Genomic DNA, 21,562 nt, shown 5'->3' with positions numbered 1-21,562 from the left:
TATTTCTCTGTAGTGACTGACATTTACCTTCGAAAGCCCAGAAATCTTTCCTTGTGTACCAGGTAGGAAAAAACCTGATTTAGTCATTAAAAGAGTACATTAGGCAACACTTCTTAATAAGTCACCAAAAATAAGTTGCCTAATGGAATATCATGTTGAAACTATATTCCCACTAGTTATATCCTTAATGGGCTCCTGTCAAAAGATGGGATAAAAATAATGAGTAGATACCTATATTCCTCTTCTCATCCTTGCATAGCTTTTTATTTTTTTGTAGCTGAAGAAAAAGTGCTATATAAAGAAAAGGAATGCAAAATTGTGTGGAGATGTAATCTGAGCCCATAATTCCAATTTTCATAAGATCTATTTAAAATTATTAAAGCAGAGGGAAGGAAAATTCTAAATAGACCTGCAGTTCACTTTCATTGAAATATAGTTTGGTTTTAAAGTTGTTCTTTTGATCTGCTGTTGGGATCTGTCTCCATGGCAATGGCAGTTGTTCATAAACATTCTTGCTGCAGGTTTATCTGATTTTAGCATGTGCAATTAAAACGTTTCTCTTGACCATTTATCATTTCTCCCTGGTGCAAAACTTTTCCATTTTGTTTCCTTTAGCATTAGGAATGTGGTAATTCCAGAGTCTGGTGATTTGCTGGCTTCTTCAGGGAGGTCCTGTTAACCTATGGTTGTTTTCTTTGCCTTTCCCCCTTCCCGTGTCTGTTTTCCAGTTCCCTTACTCGCCAGTTTCTTGTTAATTTGTAAATGTCTCATCAAGTTATGTGAACAAAGAGAATTCAACGTTTACCGAAAAAAATAATTAATCAGATATGAGGTTATTAACTGGGTAACTGAAAGGGTAAAAAGGAAGCTCTGAGTCAGAAACCAGCAAATGTTTTCTATAAAGGGCCAGATTAAATAGTTTGAGTTTTGCAGGTCATCACAATGACTGGACTCTACTCAGAAACAAGTAAGCAGCAGCTCGGGTAGAAGGAGGGAGTCTGGGTGTGTCCCAATAAAACTTTATTTACAAAGCAATTAGCAAGCAGGAGAGCAAGCAAGCTGTATAGTTTGCCAAGCCCTGCTTTAAGGTATCAGTTGATGTAGGAGCTGCAAGAAGCAGCTTCCGGTAGACTGAGAGAACAAAAGACAAGACTGGATTGTTAGAATTTGGAAACTTAAAAGAGGGGCCTCCCCTTGCAAGAGTGGATCCAGACCCCTGAGGCTGGGAAAGGCATTATGAAGTTGGTTCTGCAAGTATTGCAAAAATTACACCCCAGATCCAAGCGGCTAGAACAGCCGAACCCCAGGTGAGGAAGCATTGCTGGGGTGATCCTCAGGGAGAGTCGTCCACAGCCCACAGAACGCTCAGGGGACACAGATAGGAAGACAAAATGGGTTTTTGTCTTCTGTAGCCTTGTGTCTCCCCTGAGCGCCCCCTATGGGCTACTGAAGCTATCACGGCAGACACGCCGGTTTGCAGAGCCCCAGCACGGACACTCACGATGGATAGAAGGGCAGGTTTGGAGCTGAGAGGCAGTGACTTAATGGGCACGTTATATCAAAACCCGATATTCTCTTTTAGCCGATGTTTCAGGGTTCTATTATGATAGGAAAATATCTCCCATTATCACCGTATGGGCATGTGAGAGACTATTTCAGATTGGGATTTTGTCAGATCCCTGGCCCTAATCCACCAACTTCTGACAATATAAACAATGATTGGTGGTTTAGAACCGGTAAAGGAAGAGAACAGTTGTATGTCTGTATGTAGGTAGGTTTGTATGTAAGTCTGTGTGTGCACATGGGTAGACACGTAAGTGTAAGTTTCCAACTCTTCATTCTTAGAAAGGACTATGCTTTAATCTGAAATATATCTGTATTTCTCTTTTGGTGTTAAAATACAGCGTCTTTTATTGAGTACTAGTAATAGCACCTGGTACTAATAGTTTCTGTTATTTAAATTCCTGCTTGGGAAAAAAAAATGTTAGCAATTCTGTGTCAATTCTCCATTTGTAATTTTTTTTTTTTTAATTTCACTGGTTGATGAAATGCAGAAGCCCTGGAGAGATTGCTTAGGACAATATCTAGTTCTGATTGATTGATTGATTGATTGAATGATGGACTGATGGACACGTGATGACGGATTCATCAGGCAGGCTATTCTTAGTAACATCCTCTGAAGATGTTTTCAGTTAGACAGTCACTCAGAAGAAAACTCTCTAAAAGGATGCACTGAAGTTGAGTGCTCTGGACTGTCAAAATGGCTTTCTTGTCGATGACCCTGCGTGTTTGTGTATACCTAGACAATAAATAATACATGACTTATGAGTGAGATCGATTTCAGCATGTAAATATCTACTAGCCTTGCATCAAACAGAGCTTCTTCTCAGTTCCACCATCTGGGCTCTATTTTCTAGTTTTGACATTTTCTCCCCCAATAGTTTGTTATTTTAACATCGTGCACTCTAGTTGGGCTTTAGTGCTCTCTTGAATAATGTTTTCTTGATGCGGCATACCTGTACGATGTAATTGACACTACCTGTCACTATGGCAGGGGAAATGCCAGCGTTGGACTCAAACAAATCTTCAAGCCATCTATTGTATTATGTGCCTAGTGATGGCTCACAGGTACCTGTTTATATCTCCTTTTAAATATTTCATAGCTCCTCTATTACTCATAAGAGCTAATCCATAAGTTTTCCCGAGGGCTTCTTATAAGTATGACTGGGATCTCATTTCTCGTACTGGGAATCACCATGCATTATTTTTATTAAAGAAGTTTGGTAGAGTCTCAAGAAGAGTTACCTGGCAAAGAAATAAACAAGAAGATACATAGTGAGTCATTCAATGTAATTGTGCACATGATACTTTATCATTGTGGCCATTGGAAGGTGGTGGACGCAGCCTTAGTACGCTGATTCAGGATTTTTTAAATAGAATGCTCCCAGCTTGTCTACCCTAAGGACACAGAGGATATAAATAGGTTAATATTTGCAAGCCACTGTATATATATTTTCACAGCAAAGGACAGCAGAGCTCATTTGTAAGACCTAACCGTAAGAAATAGAACTACATACAAAGGAAGCCATACCAAACGTACCTTTTTATTCTCTACTGTAAGAAACATTTTCCATTATTAACTAACTTCCAGATTGTTGGTTTTTATTAACTCTCTGACTACTTGGCCATAGAGAGAATTTAAAAAGACATTTTGATCCCGAAGTCTTCTTTCAAGAGAAGCTGAGCGCTTCTTCCATGGGTGAATGGTTTTAAAATCCCGCAAAACTGACACATTTGTAGACGTCTGTTCAGCAAACATAAGTGCCCCAAATTGTGAAGATTTTGGAGACCATAATTTTCCCAGCTGGATGAAGGGGATAGTGGTAAGAGGCCTCATAGATCATACCATGTTGTCATTTATTATAATGTTTTAACACACTACAGAATTTGTGTTGTCAAGAACATTGGGTGGGGTGATTTATTGGCTAGGATTGATTATGTTGCTAATAGCGCAGATGGCTTGAATTTTGGAAGGGGGAAATTTCTTGTCACTGAGCATGAAGGAATAAATGCTGAGTTGCCAAGAAACAAAGGGACCTTCACTTAGAAAAGCCTTATTTACCTGCCACATGAGGACAACATTCAAAAGGTGGTTTTTGTTTCCTCCAGACACACACTTGAAACTCTCTTTTTCTCGCCTCGGGGAGCCGTGGGCATTTTGTGTGTGTGTGAAATGTTTTCCACAGCGCAGCAAACTTGTCAGGTCTCCCTCTGGGACAGCGTGGACACTGCTTTGAGAGTTTCTCTTTAGCTTCTGCTGCAGGTTCTGAAACCATGACCTTGCCTGCGAGGCTTTTTGCAGCTGAACGTCCCGAGCTCTGACGTTTGCATTGACTTTCAGCGAGTTCCTGTAGGCTAACACCTGGAAGCCATCACCTGCAGACGCCCGGCCGCCAAGCCACATGCGTATCCTGCACAGCAGTGCGGGCGATCATGGAGAGCCGTTGACCTGCAAGGTGAAACGAACAGGGCAGACACCAAATCATCTCGTGCAAAGATGACACTGCCTCTCCAGAGCGGATCATGATTATTCAAAAATTCAGATGAGGAGCAAAACATCCCTGAATCATAAACAAGTCAATTCTGCCTTATCTTCCTGAGTGATATATATATGCAGAGGTTTCTCCTCAGACCCCACTGGCAAGTCACCCTGTTTCTCTTGACGCTCATTCTGTTGACTCAAAGGTGGGCTTTTGGAGACCAGGACCTTGGGCTTTACCATCTTCCACCAACAGCCAGTACCCTTGTGCTGGGTCCTTTACTCTTAGCTGCTCACAAGTTACAGTTAGAGCACTTAAATATTAATAAAGTGACAGGGACAGCACCTGCGAAGAGTGAGATCAGACTCTAATTTGAAGAAGCCTCAACATATTACAAAGTTGGCTACTGGCTTCATGTGGTTTGTGCTGGAACATTTTGCTTACAGCAATGAGCCACCTATAAACTAAGGATTTATGCTCCAAGTTCGTTTATAAAAATAAAATGAAGCCTTCCTTGGAATGCTGATTAATTGAATCATTTGATAAATGTTTCCTTATCAAAGGAAGAACAACGCTCGTGTCTATGGATAGACATCTCTATGCACAGATTTTTCCCTAATGGAGACCATCTCCCTTTAAATGAATGAGATTTCACAGGTCTGCTCTTGCACATAATCACTTTCCTACACGGATATGTATTCTGAGCAAATTTACAAGGCTCCCCTCCAAAGCCTTTTGTTCTTCTTCTGTGCACGATAGGGACAATAAACACACACCTCTCTTTGAAGTAGACTGAAGAGTGACTCCGTGAAGTCAAGGGACCCCGCAAAAGAATGCGAAGCAAAAGTTGAAAAACTTGACTAACAACCATTTGGGGATTGAAAATGTGTTTCAGTGGGGATTCCATTAACTGATCAAAGAGTGATGTGTGCACACACACATTTATGCAGGCTGTTACACAAGAAGTTTAAATTTGTTTTTCCAAGGGCTTTATCAAATAGGCTTGGCCACCATATTATTGCCACCAGCACTCCAAAGTCACATCAAAGCAGATTTGTTCAATGCATCTCTGTAACTCATTACCTGAATTTCCTATCTCCTGTGCAGTTCCATTTGCTAACTGCCTGACGTTTATTTCTTCCTAAGAGAAGCTTTCTATTTGAAGAAGGAGCTGACGGCCTCGCTCAGGTTCAAATGTGGACAACCACCTCCACCGGCGAAACCAAATAAAAAAAGTGTTTCTTTCTCAAGGCAAGAGAAGCTGGGCTGCCGATTTGTATCTGAGAGCTTGGTTCTAGATAATTTTAGTGCTTTTCTGAGCCTGAAATCTGGGTCTCCTTGACTCAATGTTCACAACCAGCACAGGGCTGTCTATTATTGAGTAACATTACTAGCCATTTAGATGGTTTAATAGTTCATTCTTGAACCCTTACCTTCCACCTTTTACTGTGTTAGGCCCTGCAGATAGAGTGTTGGATAGGATAGACATGCTGTCTGCCCTCGTGATATTCTGGGTGTAAATAGGCATCCGTTCGTTCCCAGGTCTCCCCATATAGACACATTCGTAATCCCTCAAGGATTTTTCCATCTTCAGCCAGACGTAGCTACATAGCCCCATATTCAAGGTGGGGGTGGAAGCAAGAACAAAGGGAGAAGAGAGAGACACAAATTGGCCTGCAGCTATTTCTTTTTTTTTTTTTTTAAGATTTTATTTATTTATTTGACAGACAGAGATCACACAAGTAGGCAGAGAGGCAGGCAGAGAGGAGGAAGCAGGCTCCCCGCTGAGCAGGGAGACTGACATGGGCCTTGATCTCAGGACCCTGAGATCATGACCTGAGCCGAAGGCAGAGGCTTAACCCACTGAGCCACCCAGGCACCCCGGCCTGCAGCTGTTTCTGATGACGATCCCCCATTTTCATATCCTTCCTCCTCAATGACACCATTCTCATAAATCACAACTGAACTAAAATCAGCAGCGCTCCATCTTTTCCGCAGCCCAGGTATCAGTGTCGGAAAAATAGAGGTACATCAAGGCCACTCGACTCCCATTCGGGCAGGTGTATGAACGGGCTCTGACTGGGGGACAGGATGGAGACCGAACACGTGGTGTATCCCCTCGCATGACTCAGCGTGCTGGGATGCATTTCATGACTCTGGCCCTGTCCACCTCTGAGCAGAGTTACAGGGTTTGGTTGATTTAGGACACAGGTTCCTTTCTTCTACCCTTTGATCAGCTGGGAAAAGCGGGTGTTGGTGACTCTAGGTAAATTCTGTAATCGTTTAGAGTCAAAAAGTCAGCATGCAAACGTGATTATATGCTCAATACTTTGCTTCCCCCCAAAAAGAATTTTTCAAAATTTGTTTCGGTTTTTGTGCCTTTACACATGGGATCTTTTGGGGTTTTGCTTTATAAGCATAATGAATCAAAAATTTTCAGTTGCCCCACTGCAGTGAGGCCCTCATATGGTGAGCATTATCTAGAGACCCAGATCTTTTCAGTGAGAATTTCAGTAGGTGACATAGAAAATGATCAGCGAGCAATGAGGACTATTATAAGGGAAACATCATTAAAACGAAGGCTTCAACATCTGTTTCCCTTTCTAATTACAAATGCAACACTTCCTCCTGACACCCGGTCTCACCAACACTGCCATGAATCACAACCATGAAAAAGCTAAAAAATGAAGTGATTTACGTGGTTTTACGTGCTTTATATTCAGAACCACATGCACACTTCACTTATGTTGCTATCATGCACCAGAAGAAATCAGGTGGGATAGAGCGAGGGAAAACAGAGCTTTTACACTAACCATGCAATTCTTTCTACCATCGATTTTCGCTAAAGTCTCATGTAAACAAAAGTGGCTCTGGGAGCAGAAAACACACACACACATACACATATGCAGATGAGAAAAAATCAACTTTGGAAAGTTCCTTTGGTCATTATCAATAAATATTTATTTAAAAACCTACTATGTGACAGGCCTGGTATGGCCTCTGAAGACAAAGGAGTAAACAGAACAGATAGTCCTAGAACTGACAGCTTAATTGTTGAAGGAGACATTTAAAAAATATGATTGCACACGTTAATATTTAATTATTACCATGATGTTCAGTGAGGAAAACTTCATGGTTCCCTGACAATGAAACTTTCCTCAAAAATCCTGGGAAGATAACAAAATCCAAGGAAACAACCAAAAGACCACATGAAGCATTCTTCTGCTGACTTTTAGAAAACATCAGGGTTTATCAATTTTGGGTCAACCAGTAATTAAAAGACAGGTATGGCAATTTAAATAAAATACTAAAAATATGACTTACAGATTTTAATTTCCAAAATTTCAGGCTTAAAGAATGAGAACACTCTGTAATCCATATGTCAGCCTTTATACCAAGAAGTAATAAGTCTAGTATTGATTAGTATGGAATAGCCTGGTACACAGAAATAGAGCCATGAAGGGTCCTGAACTTGATGACTACAGTAGTGGGTCTGGACAGCAGCCAGAGCAAATACATCCCTAATCTGGCACAGATGGGCATCCACCTTGCGATGGCTCCATTTATAGTTTTGACTTGATACATGTCCAATAGAAACCATACATTGAATTTTGGATTGGATCTTTCTAGCCAGGACCAGAGATGTGCCCTGTGATCCTCTCCTGAGGAGGCTGAGTGGTGACTGCAACCTCCAGGCAGTCAGGTAATCACAAGGGTGAGCCACCAAGACCTTACAGTCATGCTGTGCCCATACGACCATTCTGTTTTTCACTTTCAGTACAGTGCCCAGTGCATCACATGAGATATTCAACACTTATTATCAAATAGGCTTTGTGTCTGATGATTTTGCCCAACTATAGGCTAATAGAAGTGTTCTGAGCAAGTTGAAAGCAGGCTAGGCTAAGCTATGTAGGTTAGGTGTATTAAATGAATTTTTGACTTACGATACTTTCAGCTTAGTGTAAGTTTATCAGGGTGTAACCCCGTGGTAATTTGAGGAAGATCTGTATAGGGTTACACCAATATCTTGGAGAAAAGAAATTAGCGTCGAATCAACAATATAGGAATATGTATATATTATTTTATATCATATTATACTACTTCATGTTCATCTACAAACACATGCATATTGTATGCTGTATTATACCTGCTGACTGACATAAAACTATAATATATTGTATCAGTAGAAGAGAGGCTATGCTGTGTAACAAACAGTTCCTGACTCTCAATGGTTTAAAAGTCATCAATGCAATACATTCATTTTGGTTCCATAGAAACTCAGTTCTTGAGTTTGTTGACATAGCTTGTTCTTTTTATGGCTAAATAATATTCCATTGTATGGATATATCACTATTATTTATCCGTTCGTCCCAATGGACATTTGAACTGTTCCACCTCGTTTATTGTGACTAGTGCTGTTATGAACATTTGTGTACAACTTCTTGTTTGAACACATGTATTGAAGCCTTTTGGGTTATATACCTAAGACTGGAATTGTGGGATCATATGGTAATTTATGTTTGTCTTTCCAAGGAACTGCCCAACTGGTTTCCACAGAAACTTCTCAATTTCATGTTCCCATGAGCAATATAGGAAGATTCTAATTTCTCCACATTCTCACTAACACTTGCTATTTTCCTTTTAAATATCTTTATTCTGGTCATCTCAGTGGGTGTGAAGAGGCATCTCACACAGACTGATTTGCACTGCTCTAATGACTGATGATGATGAACATCTTTGCAGGAGCTTGGTAGCCATTTGTATATCTTCTTTGAAGAAGAAATATCTATTCAAGTCCTTTGCCCATTTTTTCCTTGGGTCACTTGTCATTTTGGTGCTGAGTGGTCAGTGTTCTCTGTATAATCTGGATAGTAAACGCCTGTTAGATGTACGATTTGCAAATATTTTCTTCCACTCCATGTATCATCTCTTTACTCTTTTGACAGTGTCTGTGGATTAAACAAACATTTTAAATTTTGTGAAATTCAATTTTTCTATGCTTTCTTTTGTTGCTGGTGCTTTTGATTACACATCTAAGAAACCACTGTCAAACACAAGGTCATGAAGTTTCCTTCGTATGTTTTCATCTCATAGTTCGATAGTTTTGCTATTATACTTAGATGTTAGACCCACCATGAGTTGATTTTTTAATATAGTATAATGTAAGAATCCAACTTCATTCTTTTGCATCTGGATATCCGGTTGTCCCAGTATCATTGTTGAAGAGACTATTGCTCTCCAGTAAATGGTTTCCAAACCCATTAAAAAAATCACTTAACCATAGATGTATGAACTTATTTATGGGTTCTCAATTCTATTCCATTGAATATATGTCCATCCTTACGCCAATACCACACTTTATTATTATTATTATTATTAGAGCTTTGTATTAAATTATAAAAGCAGGAAATGTGAATTCTCCTTTTCTCAAGATTGTTTAGGCTCTTCAGGTTCCCCTGCAATTCCATGAATTTTAGGATCAGCTTTTTCATTTCTGTAGAAAAAAGCCATTAAGCTTTAGTAGGGATTGCACCAAATTTGTAGATTACCTGAGAGCATTACCATCCTGACAATATTAAGTCTTTCAATCCAGTAAGAAATGATGTCTTTCCCATATCTATTAATTTTTAAGTTATTTTAAAGATACTCACTTCCAAAATATCTTACTGATGGATAATACTAATCATTTCATGGATAATACTAGATATTTTGAGTCTTTTTCCTTAATTATCAAGTAATACCTTATATGATTAAAAAAGTTTTTAAAAAGATGTAATAAATATGTGAAATAAAATCAAAATTTTTACCTACCCCATATTAATGAATTTGAGTGTTATTCCTTTTAGAGGATTAAAATAAAGAATCAGTTTTTGTGGTTTAATAAGAGGTATAAAGGGAAATGTACCTTGAGAAACTTCCAAAGGCACAAATTTAAGAATATCTGATTATGGTTGATATATATTAGATTGTCATTACTAATAAGCTGGCATTTTAAAAGTGAATAACTACTTCTTTCTTCTCTTCCCAAATTAAAAAAAAAAAACAAGATATGAGGAAATCAAACATATCAAGTTCATATTATCAGTTTAATTAACAATATAACCTGGGTTAGACAGCCTTAATGGGTTTCCTATTAATCTCTCTAAATAGAATTTATCTCCTAGGACTTCAGGTGAACAGACCATTCCCAGTCTACATGGATTTCCAAAATGCCCTAACTTCATCCACAGTATGTATACATACACTTTAGGGCTTAGCACTTTCCTCATATGAATTATAGTGAAATGGTAACAATTTAGATAGCAATTCTAATGTTGCTCCCCTTCCCCTCTTCCTCTTCTTCTTCCTTCTCTTCCTCCTCCTTCTTTCTTCCCCTCCTCCTCTACCACCTCCTTTTTCTTCCTCCTCCTCCTCCTCTTCCTCCTCCTCCTTCTTCTTCTTCTCTTCCTCCTTCTTCTTCTTCATCCTCTCCTTCTCCTCCTCCTCCACCTCCTCCTCCTTCTTCTTCTTCTCCTCCTCTTCCCTCTTCTTCTTCATCAACATCATCATCTTCTCCCTTCCTCTCCCCCCCTTCTTCTTCCTCTTCTTTATCTCAGTCTCTCTCTCCCTTTATTACTGATTTACCTATCTTGAATTAGACTCTCAAAGTCAGATACAGTCAGATATAGCCATGCAAACCCATATAAATTTTCATAGCAATGTTCCTTCTTTTTCATACCTTACTTACTTGGGCCCCATACGAGGAGGTGACATTGACTTTCGGGAACTTTCTATAATACATTCCTGATCAATTTCTTCTCTTTCTTATATACTTTCATAAAGTACCCAAGGGTCTTGTCTCAGGACCCATGCTTCTGATATACAGCTAACTTTCCCCTTTTGTCTTCAGTAATAGAAAAGTCAAGGCAAGGTGAAGGGTGGCAGTGAAGACCCCTGAGAACCCAATCTGTGATCCCAGCACCACAAAGAACCACCATAGTAGGCTCTCCTTCCATAAAATCACACTTGACCCACACTTGACATAAAATCACACTTGACACTTCTTTAAATATCCTTTGGTCTTCTTATTACAGTAAATCTGTACTATATATTATTGTTGAGAAATAAACTCAAAGAAATAATAATTGATCTACACAGGGAGATAGTATGACAGTGGGGAGATGGTATATCATGGTGCAGAGGGGATGGCTTTTAATCTCATGAAGTCAGGAAACAGCTCCACTAAATACTGATGGTAGTTACTACCTATAAGCCTCATTTGCCACATGCGTAAAATGGGGATAAAAATACATTTCTCAAAAAGTTCATGTGAAAATTAAGTGACATAAGGTATATAACATGTCCAGTAAAGAACATGTCTCATAAAAATAATTTAGTGGAGGTTAGCATTATAAGTTACTCATTGGCAAAATACCTTCGGAAACTACTGTTATGACTTAATCAAATGGTAAGTTAACTGCAATCACTGTTTGGGAACATGATATATGAAAATGATTGGGCACATCGAAAAGGAGTCCCCACGGCTCTCGCATGAGCCCGTTTTCTCTTGTTCCTTCCTCACAGACAACAGAGAATATTTGGTCCCCTTCATCGGCTTAATATCACTTCAGGTACTAGAAATCTTATTAACTGGCCTCTCTACTCACTCTTCGTCAGGCTTATTAAAAAAAAAAAATCCCATCTCACTTAACCTTTTCAAATGGGGCTTGTTTTCCAACTCCCTAATAATCTTTGTGGCTCACCTTTGGACGTTCCACGTTTTCTCTCTGAATTATGAAGGCACAAAACAGATACAGTGCCATGAGCCTGCCCAGTGCTCGCATGTTGTGTGAATTACCCGGCTGGAAAATGAGGACAGGGAACAGCTTGGGTTTTACGGCTGGATATGCTGTTGCCTTTAAAAATAGTAGTGAGTTGCTGGTGAGCTCTCAGATAGTAACAATCTCAGGTCAAGGTCTCTTTTGTTGCCATGTAATTATTTGGTTATTTCGCTTCTTACTGGGTGACTTTTTCCCTACCTTAAGTTTCTTCATCCTGTTAAGACAATGTTAAAGAAAGTCAAAGAAATGTTTAAGAAAGGTGAAGAAAATAATGATAATTTGTTGTAATGTAGTAGAAATGCAAAGGAAGGTCTTTGTCCCCCAGATAATGTGGTTAATTGTATCTATTTTCCGTTACATAGTGTCTCTTTTTATAGACTATCTTCTCAGAGTGTATCCATATAATTCTAGAACTGGAAAAGACCCTAACAATAATGAAAATTGGCAGTTTTATTGTAGTATGGAGAGAAAGGTTGCATGGCCAAAAATACAGGAAACTTACCCATCTCTTGGAAACTCCCAGTCTTCCGTGGTACATGAAACCCAAAGAACCCAGTGATAAATAAAAATGTTCAATTCCTCTGGCTAGGTTTTTCTCAAACCCATTTTAGGATGAAAACTTTGGGGGATCCGTACTTAGACCTAATAGAAATTGCGTTAAAGGTAGAACACACTGAACATGTTATTATCACCCCCAATTTATTATTATGCACAAGAAAACTGAGGCCCGAAGTGGTTACTTGCCTCCTTCTCATTCTTTTTCTTTTAATCCTCTAAAATATTCCCATTCTCCTTCATGCCTGTGCACTTCCCCCCTACCCGGATATTTCTAATCGCTGCATTTTGGACCAAAATGGCTAAATGTACATTCATCATCCTTCAACAAAGAGACACAGCAAACTTGCAAATTTGTACTTAGAAATAATTTCTAGCCTATCCCCTAAAGGACTCTACTCCATGTACTTCCTAAAGATAATGTTGCTGCAAGTGTTGCTGGAGGAAATGTGTATTCCTTGGCTGTAGAATAGAGACTACGGTCTTTGATCCGTCTTTGAATATGTATTTACATAGTCAGGTTTATGAGTTTCAAGTCCTGCTAACATGTGAGGAAATGACCAAGCATGAGGTCACCATGAAGTCATAAAATATCCCAAATGGTGATCAATATTAATTTGTTAATGCATGTGTAATGCACACATCTTCTTTTTCAGCTGGTGATTCCTGTCACCCAGTAAAAGTCTCATGGAAGAGACTTATACAAGGTCTCTCCTTTTAGCCTGGAAACTGAAGGCCCTGGAAAGCATCCATTTTGAGAAAGAGGTCACTTTTTATTATTGTGCATGACCCCGGGCAAGGGTCTTCATTTCTATTCTAAAGAATAACCCATTTGAAAATCACACTGAGACCCGCACATAACAGAGGAGAGCTGTGTGCTACCAAAAACCTGAATAGGAAAGAGCTTGAGAATTGATTTTCTATGTTGCTGTGACCAATCTGCTTTGCATTAGTTCCACTAACATCAGTACTAAATATATAAAAACAAGAATGGGTGGTGTGTGTGTGTGTGTGGTGTGGTGTGTTGCTCTGGTTTTGTTTTATCTTGCCATCACCCCCACAATGCTGCAGCCTTCCCATGAAAGGGGAAGGGGACGAACAATCCTTATCCTTCCCTTATTTGTCTTATTTGACCAAAATCTCCCCGTTTTCCCAAGTCAGCAAATGCCTTGTACATCGAAGCACTAAACTTGGATCCTGGAAATACTGCCTGCTTGTTAAATCACCCACACTGGATAGGCCCTTAAAGAGCCAGACGTGCCTTGAAATTTACTGCCACGAGCATATAGATCTTCCGAAGACACACAGTTCTCTGGAGTACTTTCCCCAAACGAGGCTCCTGATGTTCGTCCCTGCAGGGGGCAACCAAGAGCTGCGCAGCTGGCCAGATCCATCCTTGCACCCTGAAGAAACAGTGAGCGTGGATTTCCTGCCTTGGGCTTTTGTAGGACTCTGACAGCTAATCACAGTCATGTGAATGGCTTTAAGCTGAACCATCTTTTCTTTTTAATTTAGCAGTATGAGCAACTGCTTGGGAAAGACCAATTAGGCTGACCCATCATTCCTTCAAAGGCCTGATTGTTCTGTGGCTTGGTCAAGTCCACATACTCCACAGAAGCCAGGCAGGAGAAGCAGGTCTACAGGCATCCTGACCTGACCGTCACCGACTCCAGCCCACTCCTTCTCTGTGTAGGCAGATTGGGTCTTCTCTGTCGTCTCAAAGGTTGGCCCAACCCATCAGACCTCCTTTTGACCATCTTAGAACAGCTTTGTTTCATGAATTAACCTCCCTTTGTGGAGTCTCAGAGCCATTAGCCAGAATACCATTTATTGGCTTGGTGGCAAAGAGTTCCATAGCTATGTAGTGATTTTTTTTTTTTTTAAAATTTCCCAGCTCTCTGCATTACCATTTACAGCACAGCAAATATGCTTTGAAGCTGACAGTGTCCTGTTCCTCTTCATTACAGTATCTCAGGACTGCCCCGTTAAACTTGGACACAGCAGTCTGACTGGAAGAAGCTCTCTACATGGTTGCCCCAATCAGTCCCATCCAGTTTCAGGTCAAGGATAACACTGCCTGCTTCCATAACCCAGAAAAGCAAATTCACCCATTATCTGAGAAAATACAAGGTTGAAAAATCAAATTTCTTTGAGATTGGTGGAGCTCACTTATGAGCTTGTTTTCTGCAGTAGTATGTCCATTCTAGAGATCTACACTTCTGGCCAATTTTCAAATTACTCTTAGCACACTTTTGCTTCGCTGATGGCATCTCAGCATTTTAGATCCACAAGGAACCACAGAGAGCATATGACAACTGAGAAAAGAAACCCTATTATAACAATGCCTGGGACCAGGGCTCTCCAGAGGGTGATCCTGAAACTAGCAGCATCAATGTCAACGGGACCTGGAACCTTGATAGAAAAGCAAATTCCCTGGGCCCTGTTCCAGACCTGCTGAACCACAAATCCTCTGTCCCGCCAGCTGTGTTGAGTAAGCCCTCCAAGTGAGTCTGATGCAAGCTACCCTGCCTTGGACATTTTTGAGTCTTTTAAGATTTACAAATTATTACGCCATGTAGCAGTTTCACTTCATTTCATAATAAATTCATCAAATCAGCGGAGCAGATATTAGTTTCTTCAATGACCTGAAGAAGAAACTATACTTTAGAAAGGGAATTTGTTCAGGGGCCTCCCGCTGCTCAATGTTAGGGCAAGACCGGATCACGGGCTTTCTGGCTCCATATTCATTCCCCCGCATTCTCCTCCCTGAGCAGGTGCTGAATGGAGTCTCACTTGCCCCTGGTGACTGTCTTGTCTGGGCTGTTCAGGTGGAGCCCCTAATGACCCAGCACCGTGAAAGCGATTTTTTTAAAAAGCTAGAAAATTGGATTAAATACAGGGGACAGAGCTAAGGAATGAGGAGAATCCAACATTCCAACCAAGATAGTAGATGAGGTAAGAGAAAGCAAACACACCATGAAAAGTAGGGGAAAAGAGAAGAGAACATTTAAAAGATAGAAGAGGGCCTGCCTGGCCTGGAGATTTTTCTTGGGTTGTAAGGTGGGGGAAGAGTCATTCAGATACAGAACGATGTCTATGACAAATATGGAAGCCACAGAAGATTGTTTTGTTCCCAAACACTTTCAAGACAGTTTTTTCCCCCTGATTTATCTCTGTATCTCAATTATCCAAATCTGTGTTTCTTTTTTCTTTTTTCTTTTTGGAAAATGATAGGGTGATTTACTTTATTTATCTAATTTTTTTATCTTTTTTTTTTTTAATGTTTCCAAGAGTCATTGTTTAGGCACCACACCCAGTGCTCCATGTAATTCATGACCTCCTTAATACCCACCATGAGGCTCATCCATTCCCCCGCTCCTCTCCCCTCCAAAACACTCAGTTTGTTTCTCAGAGTCTATAGTCTCTCATGTTTCATCTGCGCCTCTGATTTCCCCCAATTCACTTTTTCTTTCCTTTCCCTAATGTCCTCCATGTTATTCCTTATGCTCCACAAGTAAGTGACACCATATGATTATTGACTCCCTCTGCTCGACTTGTATCACTCAGCATAATCTCCTCCAGTCCCAACCATGTTGATATAAAAGTTGGGTATTCAGCCCTTCTGATGGAGGCATCATACTCCATTGCAAATCCGTGTTTCTAACCATGACAGTAGACCAACCATACCAGAAATAGCAGAGTAATTGTTTAAAATTCAGATTTTTTAGCAACATGTTAAATTTACCAGATCTGGAGGTGGAGCACAGAATCACTCTATGCTGCATCTCAGGTGAGTTCTCTAGTTTAATGTCACCAGCTAAACCAATGAGTTCATGATCTGCGTTAGTGGGGTGTGTGTGTGTGTGTGTGTGTGTGTATGTGTGTGTGTGTGCAAATGCGTGCGTTCACTAAACAATATTTATAACTAAAAAGGGAAAAACAAACTTCCTTCTTGACATCCAAGGAAGGCCAAGGGAAAGGACTCTGGTTTGAACCCAAAGTAAAGAAAAAGGTCTGACTCAGGACATAATGGAAAAGCCCATTGGGTGAGTGATCCGTTTCTGAATTGAGTAACAAGGAAATGGTGTATATAATGGACTTATGTGCTCATGCCTGCTCAGACATATCACTACATTACAGTAAAAATAAATATTATTTGTTCTCAAAGTACAAATATTGCACAAATACACTATGGTATATTAAAAATATTCCTAGGCAGCATGATTCCATGGGAGAAATAAAGAGTAATTGATTGGACCAAGGATACAGTGTCTGGAAAGTCATCTTCCCTGCCTCACCCCAAGTCCCCAGTTCTACTAACAGGACACAAAGTGCCTATGCAGAAACACAACTGAATAGATTTCTATTTGCCTGAAATGTCCTGACACTGTTTCCTCGTGCCATTCTCCACCACTCAAAAATTAGGAAGTAAAAAGTTATTAAAAAAAAAAATGTAAAATAAACAAATGAACTGGCCCAACCCATCTTAAGTCAATTCAGTCTGCTCCAAGTAATACTTTATTTTTTCTTTATGCCTAAACCAATGTTCCCCAACATACACTCCCAGAGACTATGATTTAATGGTTTTGGGATATGGTCTGGCCTTTGGAATTTTCAAAGATTCCCCAGATGATTCCAATGCTCAGATAAATTTGGGAACCATGGCTTTATATTAATCACATACAGTGAAGGTAATGCGAGCACTAAATATGGTACTGAAATGCAATTATTTTCCCTGGGTGAAGCCCTTCAGGAGGTCCACTTTGTGTAGACTACAGGGTAAATCTCGAGTCTTCAGCAAGAAAAGGCAGCCTGTCTGTTACCTGACCACTGCTGATCTTTCCACTTTAATTTCTGCCTTCCCACCTAGCATTTCACAAAGAATGTGAAACTTTCTCATATCAAGATATGAAACTATTATCTGTTGAATAACCAAGTCAATGAAACTGAGAAAGTATTCCCATAAGTTATCTAGAACCACTCCAACATGCACAAGAGTAAAACTTGGAAGTGCTCTGTGGATTGGGAAGCAGGCAATAAATTATTTATTTTTCATTTACCAGCTGGTTGGCTCTCATCTGCAATCACCAATGATCAAATATACCAATGACTTTGTTCTAAGCCTTAGCTTGTGTCAGAGCTAGTATATTCTCCTTCCAACTGCATTTCATTCCCAACGGTTCTTCCTCTTCTGTTCCCACCTTCTGGTCTCTGTAGCCCCGCCAGCCACACCTGAGCACACGTTGGCTTGGAGACGTGTATCTTCAGTGGAGCATACCATATCTCATCACCGTAGAGAACAAAAATGAAAGTTGAGCAAGAAAGAGGGGTGGAACCACATTTCCTTTCCCTTGGCATTATACACACAATTTCATAGATTGAAATCTACACTTGAAATCTACAGGGATACAAAAACCTTCATCTAAAGGAAGTGCAAGCATTTCTTTCATCCCTTTTCCTGGTTTGGTTGCTTTTCCCAGGGAAGCCACATCTCCGTCACACCCAGCCATATCCTGTCCAGCCTATCCAAGAATCTCAGAATAGCCCCTCCCACATATCCAAAATAACAGCCTAGAAATAGCTTTCCCAGCAATTTGAGCAGCAACTCCAACCAAAACCTTGGTCACTGTCTCACCCACATTCTTCCTGGCCTCTAGGGTTTGCTTGCTTGTTTGTTTGATTGATTGATTCCCGGCTACCCTCTGTCTTAATGAAGGCCTGGTTCTGTCTTCTCAAATGACATTAGATGGAAGGCAACCAACCTGAATTATTCCATACTACCTTAGAAAACATCGTTGCTGCAAAGAGGGACTGGGTGTCTGTTGGATTCTACGACAGAGATTTATTGTGACTCTTTAACTTAATAAAGTTACTTGAAGGGCAAAATAAACAGTCTTGGGAAAAAGCATCAAAAATTCCTACCCCTGTGGAGAGCTGGCAGCTAGCCCTTTTGTCTATCCAGATATGTAATTATCATTGCCAAACACAAGATAACACATTTACATCAAATCCATAAACTTTCTCTGGACTTAATAGTGTGAACCTACTCAAATGTATGGCAAAAAGTAGATTTGAAATTTTAGGCACACCTCCAGCCACTGAAAAATACATCATATAGAAAAACACAAACAAAGGTAAATCCAGAAATGGTATAATAAGATCATGCTGGACTTATGCCAGGTCCTTTGACATTTTCCAGGAGAGCTCAGAAGCTAATGTATTTGCTCCTGGTGACACTTGCAGATAATGTATTCGTCCCTAATGAAGACATAAAAAAACTCATCTGGACCTGGTACATTTCAGAAGTTGAAGTGGCTTATTGTGATATTTCAGGGAAGATGTTTTTAGTTTTGTTGTAAATAGAATTAATACCAACGATGAACAGGCTTTTGTGCTTGGACACAAGACAAGCAAGCATATTGAGACAACACTGATTTTAAAAGTAGCTGGACAAGGAAAAATAAAATGTATCCAAAGAAATTTTTTTAAATCTGAGATGTACTGAGCCACGTATAAAATGAGGACAGCCTAAACGCCAAACACTGAGTTTACATTTCCAACCAGCTTTTGCCTTCCTTGAGAACCATACCAGAAGGGCTTTGCTTAATATTTAAAGTATATGCTTTAAATGCCAGCTTATTTTTTCCAGTAAAGTTTTTTAAATTTCTTTTCTGTTTGGGGGTTTTGTTTGGGGTTGCAAGGCTGAGTAAGGCAAGAGGAAGACAGAGTAAGGGGGTGGGAAACTTTTTACCCAGTGGTAAAGTCATTAATAGGAGCAGCCGACTTGGAATCTCCCAACTAAGGCACCACATGAACTTGTTTTTGAGGTTAGGAAAATTAATGATTTTCCTCTCAGGTTAACATTTTTGTATTGATGTTTTGTTTTTTTTTTTCTTGAATAGATTAATTGTGTCAATGAGACTAAGTATAAATACAAGAAGTTTTTTTTTTAAGTCCCAGATAAGGAAGAATGCTGAAACTTAAGAGTATAAATATTTGATCCTTCAAGAGTAGGGGTAAGACTATTAATTTAAACCTGGGATCTGAATGGCCTTCAAAAATAAGTAATGATGCAAATAGGTTATTGATTACCTCTCATATTACAGTTTCAGAAAGCAAGTTTCTGGTTCGTCATTTGACCATAAGGAAGGGATGGATTTTTTTTTTTTAATGGAAATATGTTTACAGTTTTAAAGCTATAGTGGTAATTGTGATTTATTATAAAAATTCAAATACCAGAAGGCAAATGCCAAAGACTATCACACACGGTGTTAGCTTGTTCACAGGTTAAATAAGCATTACCAAGCCAAAGCAGTAACATTATTCTCATAAATCAGGAAATACACTTTCCGACTTATATGGGAGTTAAAGGAAAGTAGGGGTGTATCAAGGTATAGGAAGAGAAGAGGGAATCAAAAATGAGATGGATTCTATTCACAAATATATGAACTTTACCACTCATTAAAAATATCTACCACAAATGGCTGTTAAAAAAGTTAATGAGATAGCTTAGGCAATGTCCTTACAGCATGATGAGTACTAAGTGAACCTTATTACTCTCTTCTCACCTTCTTTATCACTGCCAAGAAACTGACATTATCCCCAAGCGTCTTTTGAAAAAAAAAAAAAAAAGATTTATTTATTTATTTGACAGAGAGAGACACAGCGAGAGAGGGAACACAAGCAGGGGGAGTGGGATAGGGAGAAGCAGGCTCTCCCCTGAGCAGGGAGCCCAATTCGGGGCTCGATCCTAGGACCCTGGGTTCGTGACCTGAGCTGAAGGCAGACACTTAAGGACTGAGCCACCCAGACACCCTTATTCCAGGCTTCTTGAGCAACTTTGTAAATTGATCTCCCAAATCTTACATTTATAAAAGATTAGGGCAATATACAATTGTAAAAATGCACAAGGTAATTATTCATCAAAAAAAATACCAATTAAAATATGGTATCACCAACAACCTGAAGAATGTCTACAGTTAAGAGTATAAAGGGTTGAGGAGAATGAAGACTCTCAGATTGTTGATGGGACTGTTAGCTGGTACACTGACTTTAGAAAAAAATTTGACAGCACCTGGTAAATCTACATGGTCTATGACCAGTGACACCCCCACTGAGTACATATACATCAGAGTGAGTGTTTTTGTCCTCCATATTAGATATAAAACAGTTGTCACACAGTAGCCCCTCACTGGGGAAAAAAAAAAAACAAATATTCACCAATAGTAACACAAGTGAATAAATTGTGGTATTTAACGAGAACAGAATCCTACCATCCATAAAACAGAATGAACCAAAGTTACACATAAAAATGTAGGCGAACCTCATAGACATAACGATGGAGAAAGAAGTCAGTTCGAAAACATTCATTATATATATCTCTTTTATATAATATTCAGAAAGAGGTAAAGAGAGTAATGGCTCCCCTTGGGGTATATACTGACTGTACGGTGGGATGGGAACCTTCCAGCGTGCTAGAATGTTAGAAATGTTCTCTATCCTACTAGTGTGGTGTTGACAGAAGTTTGTGCAATACGTAAAAATTCATTAAGATCGTCATTTAAAATCTGTGCCCTATTAAGATATATATATATATATATATATATATATATCTTAAATATATAATATCTATAATAAGATATTTATATCATATATGTGTATATATGATATAACTCATTTAACAGAATTAAACAGTTCAACACCATACCTGAGGCCCAATTAAAAAAATAAACAGGGGGAGAGAAGTCAAGATGGCGGAGAAGTAGCAGCTGAGACTACTTCAGGTAGCGGGAGATCCGCTAGATAGCTTATCTAAAGATTGCAAACACCTACAAATCCAATGGGAGACCTAAGAGAAGAAGAACAGCAATTCTAGAAACAGAAAATCTACCACTTTCTGAAAGGCAGGACTGGCGGAGAAGTGAATCCAAAGCGACAGGAAGATAGACCCCGGGGGGAGGGGCCAGCTCCCGGCAAGCGGCGGAGCAACGGAGCACAAAAGCAGGACTTTTAAAAGTCTGTTCCGCTGAGGGACATCGCTCCAGAGGCTTAACCGGGGTGAAGCCCACGCGGGGTCAGCGTGGCCTCAGGTCCCGCAGGGTCACAGAAGGATCGGGGGTGTCTGAGTGTCGCAGAGCTCACAGGTAT

The sequence above is a fragment of the Lontra canadensis genome, unplaced genomic scaffold, assembly GCF_010015895.1.
Source record: "Lontra canadensis isolate GAN:19392208 unplaced genomic scaffold, GSC_riverotter_1.0 scaffold21, whole genome shotgun sequence".
Classification (NCBI taxonomy): Eukaryota; Metazoa; Chordata; class Mammalia; order Carnivora; family Mustelidae; genus Lontra; species Lontra canadensis.
Note: the sequence above shows the minus strand (reverse complement) of the source record.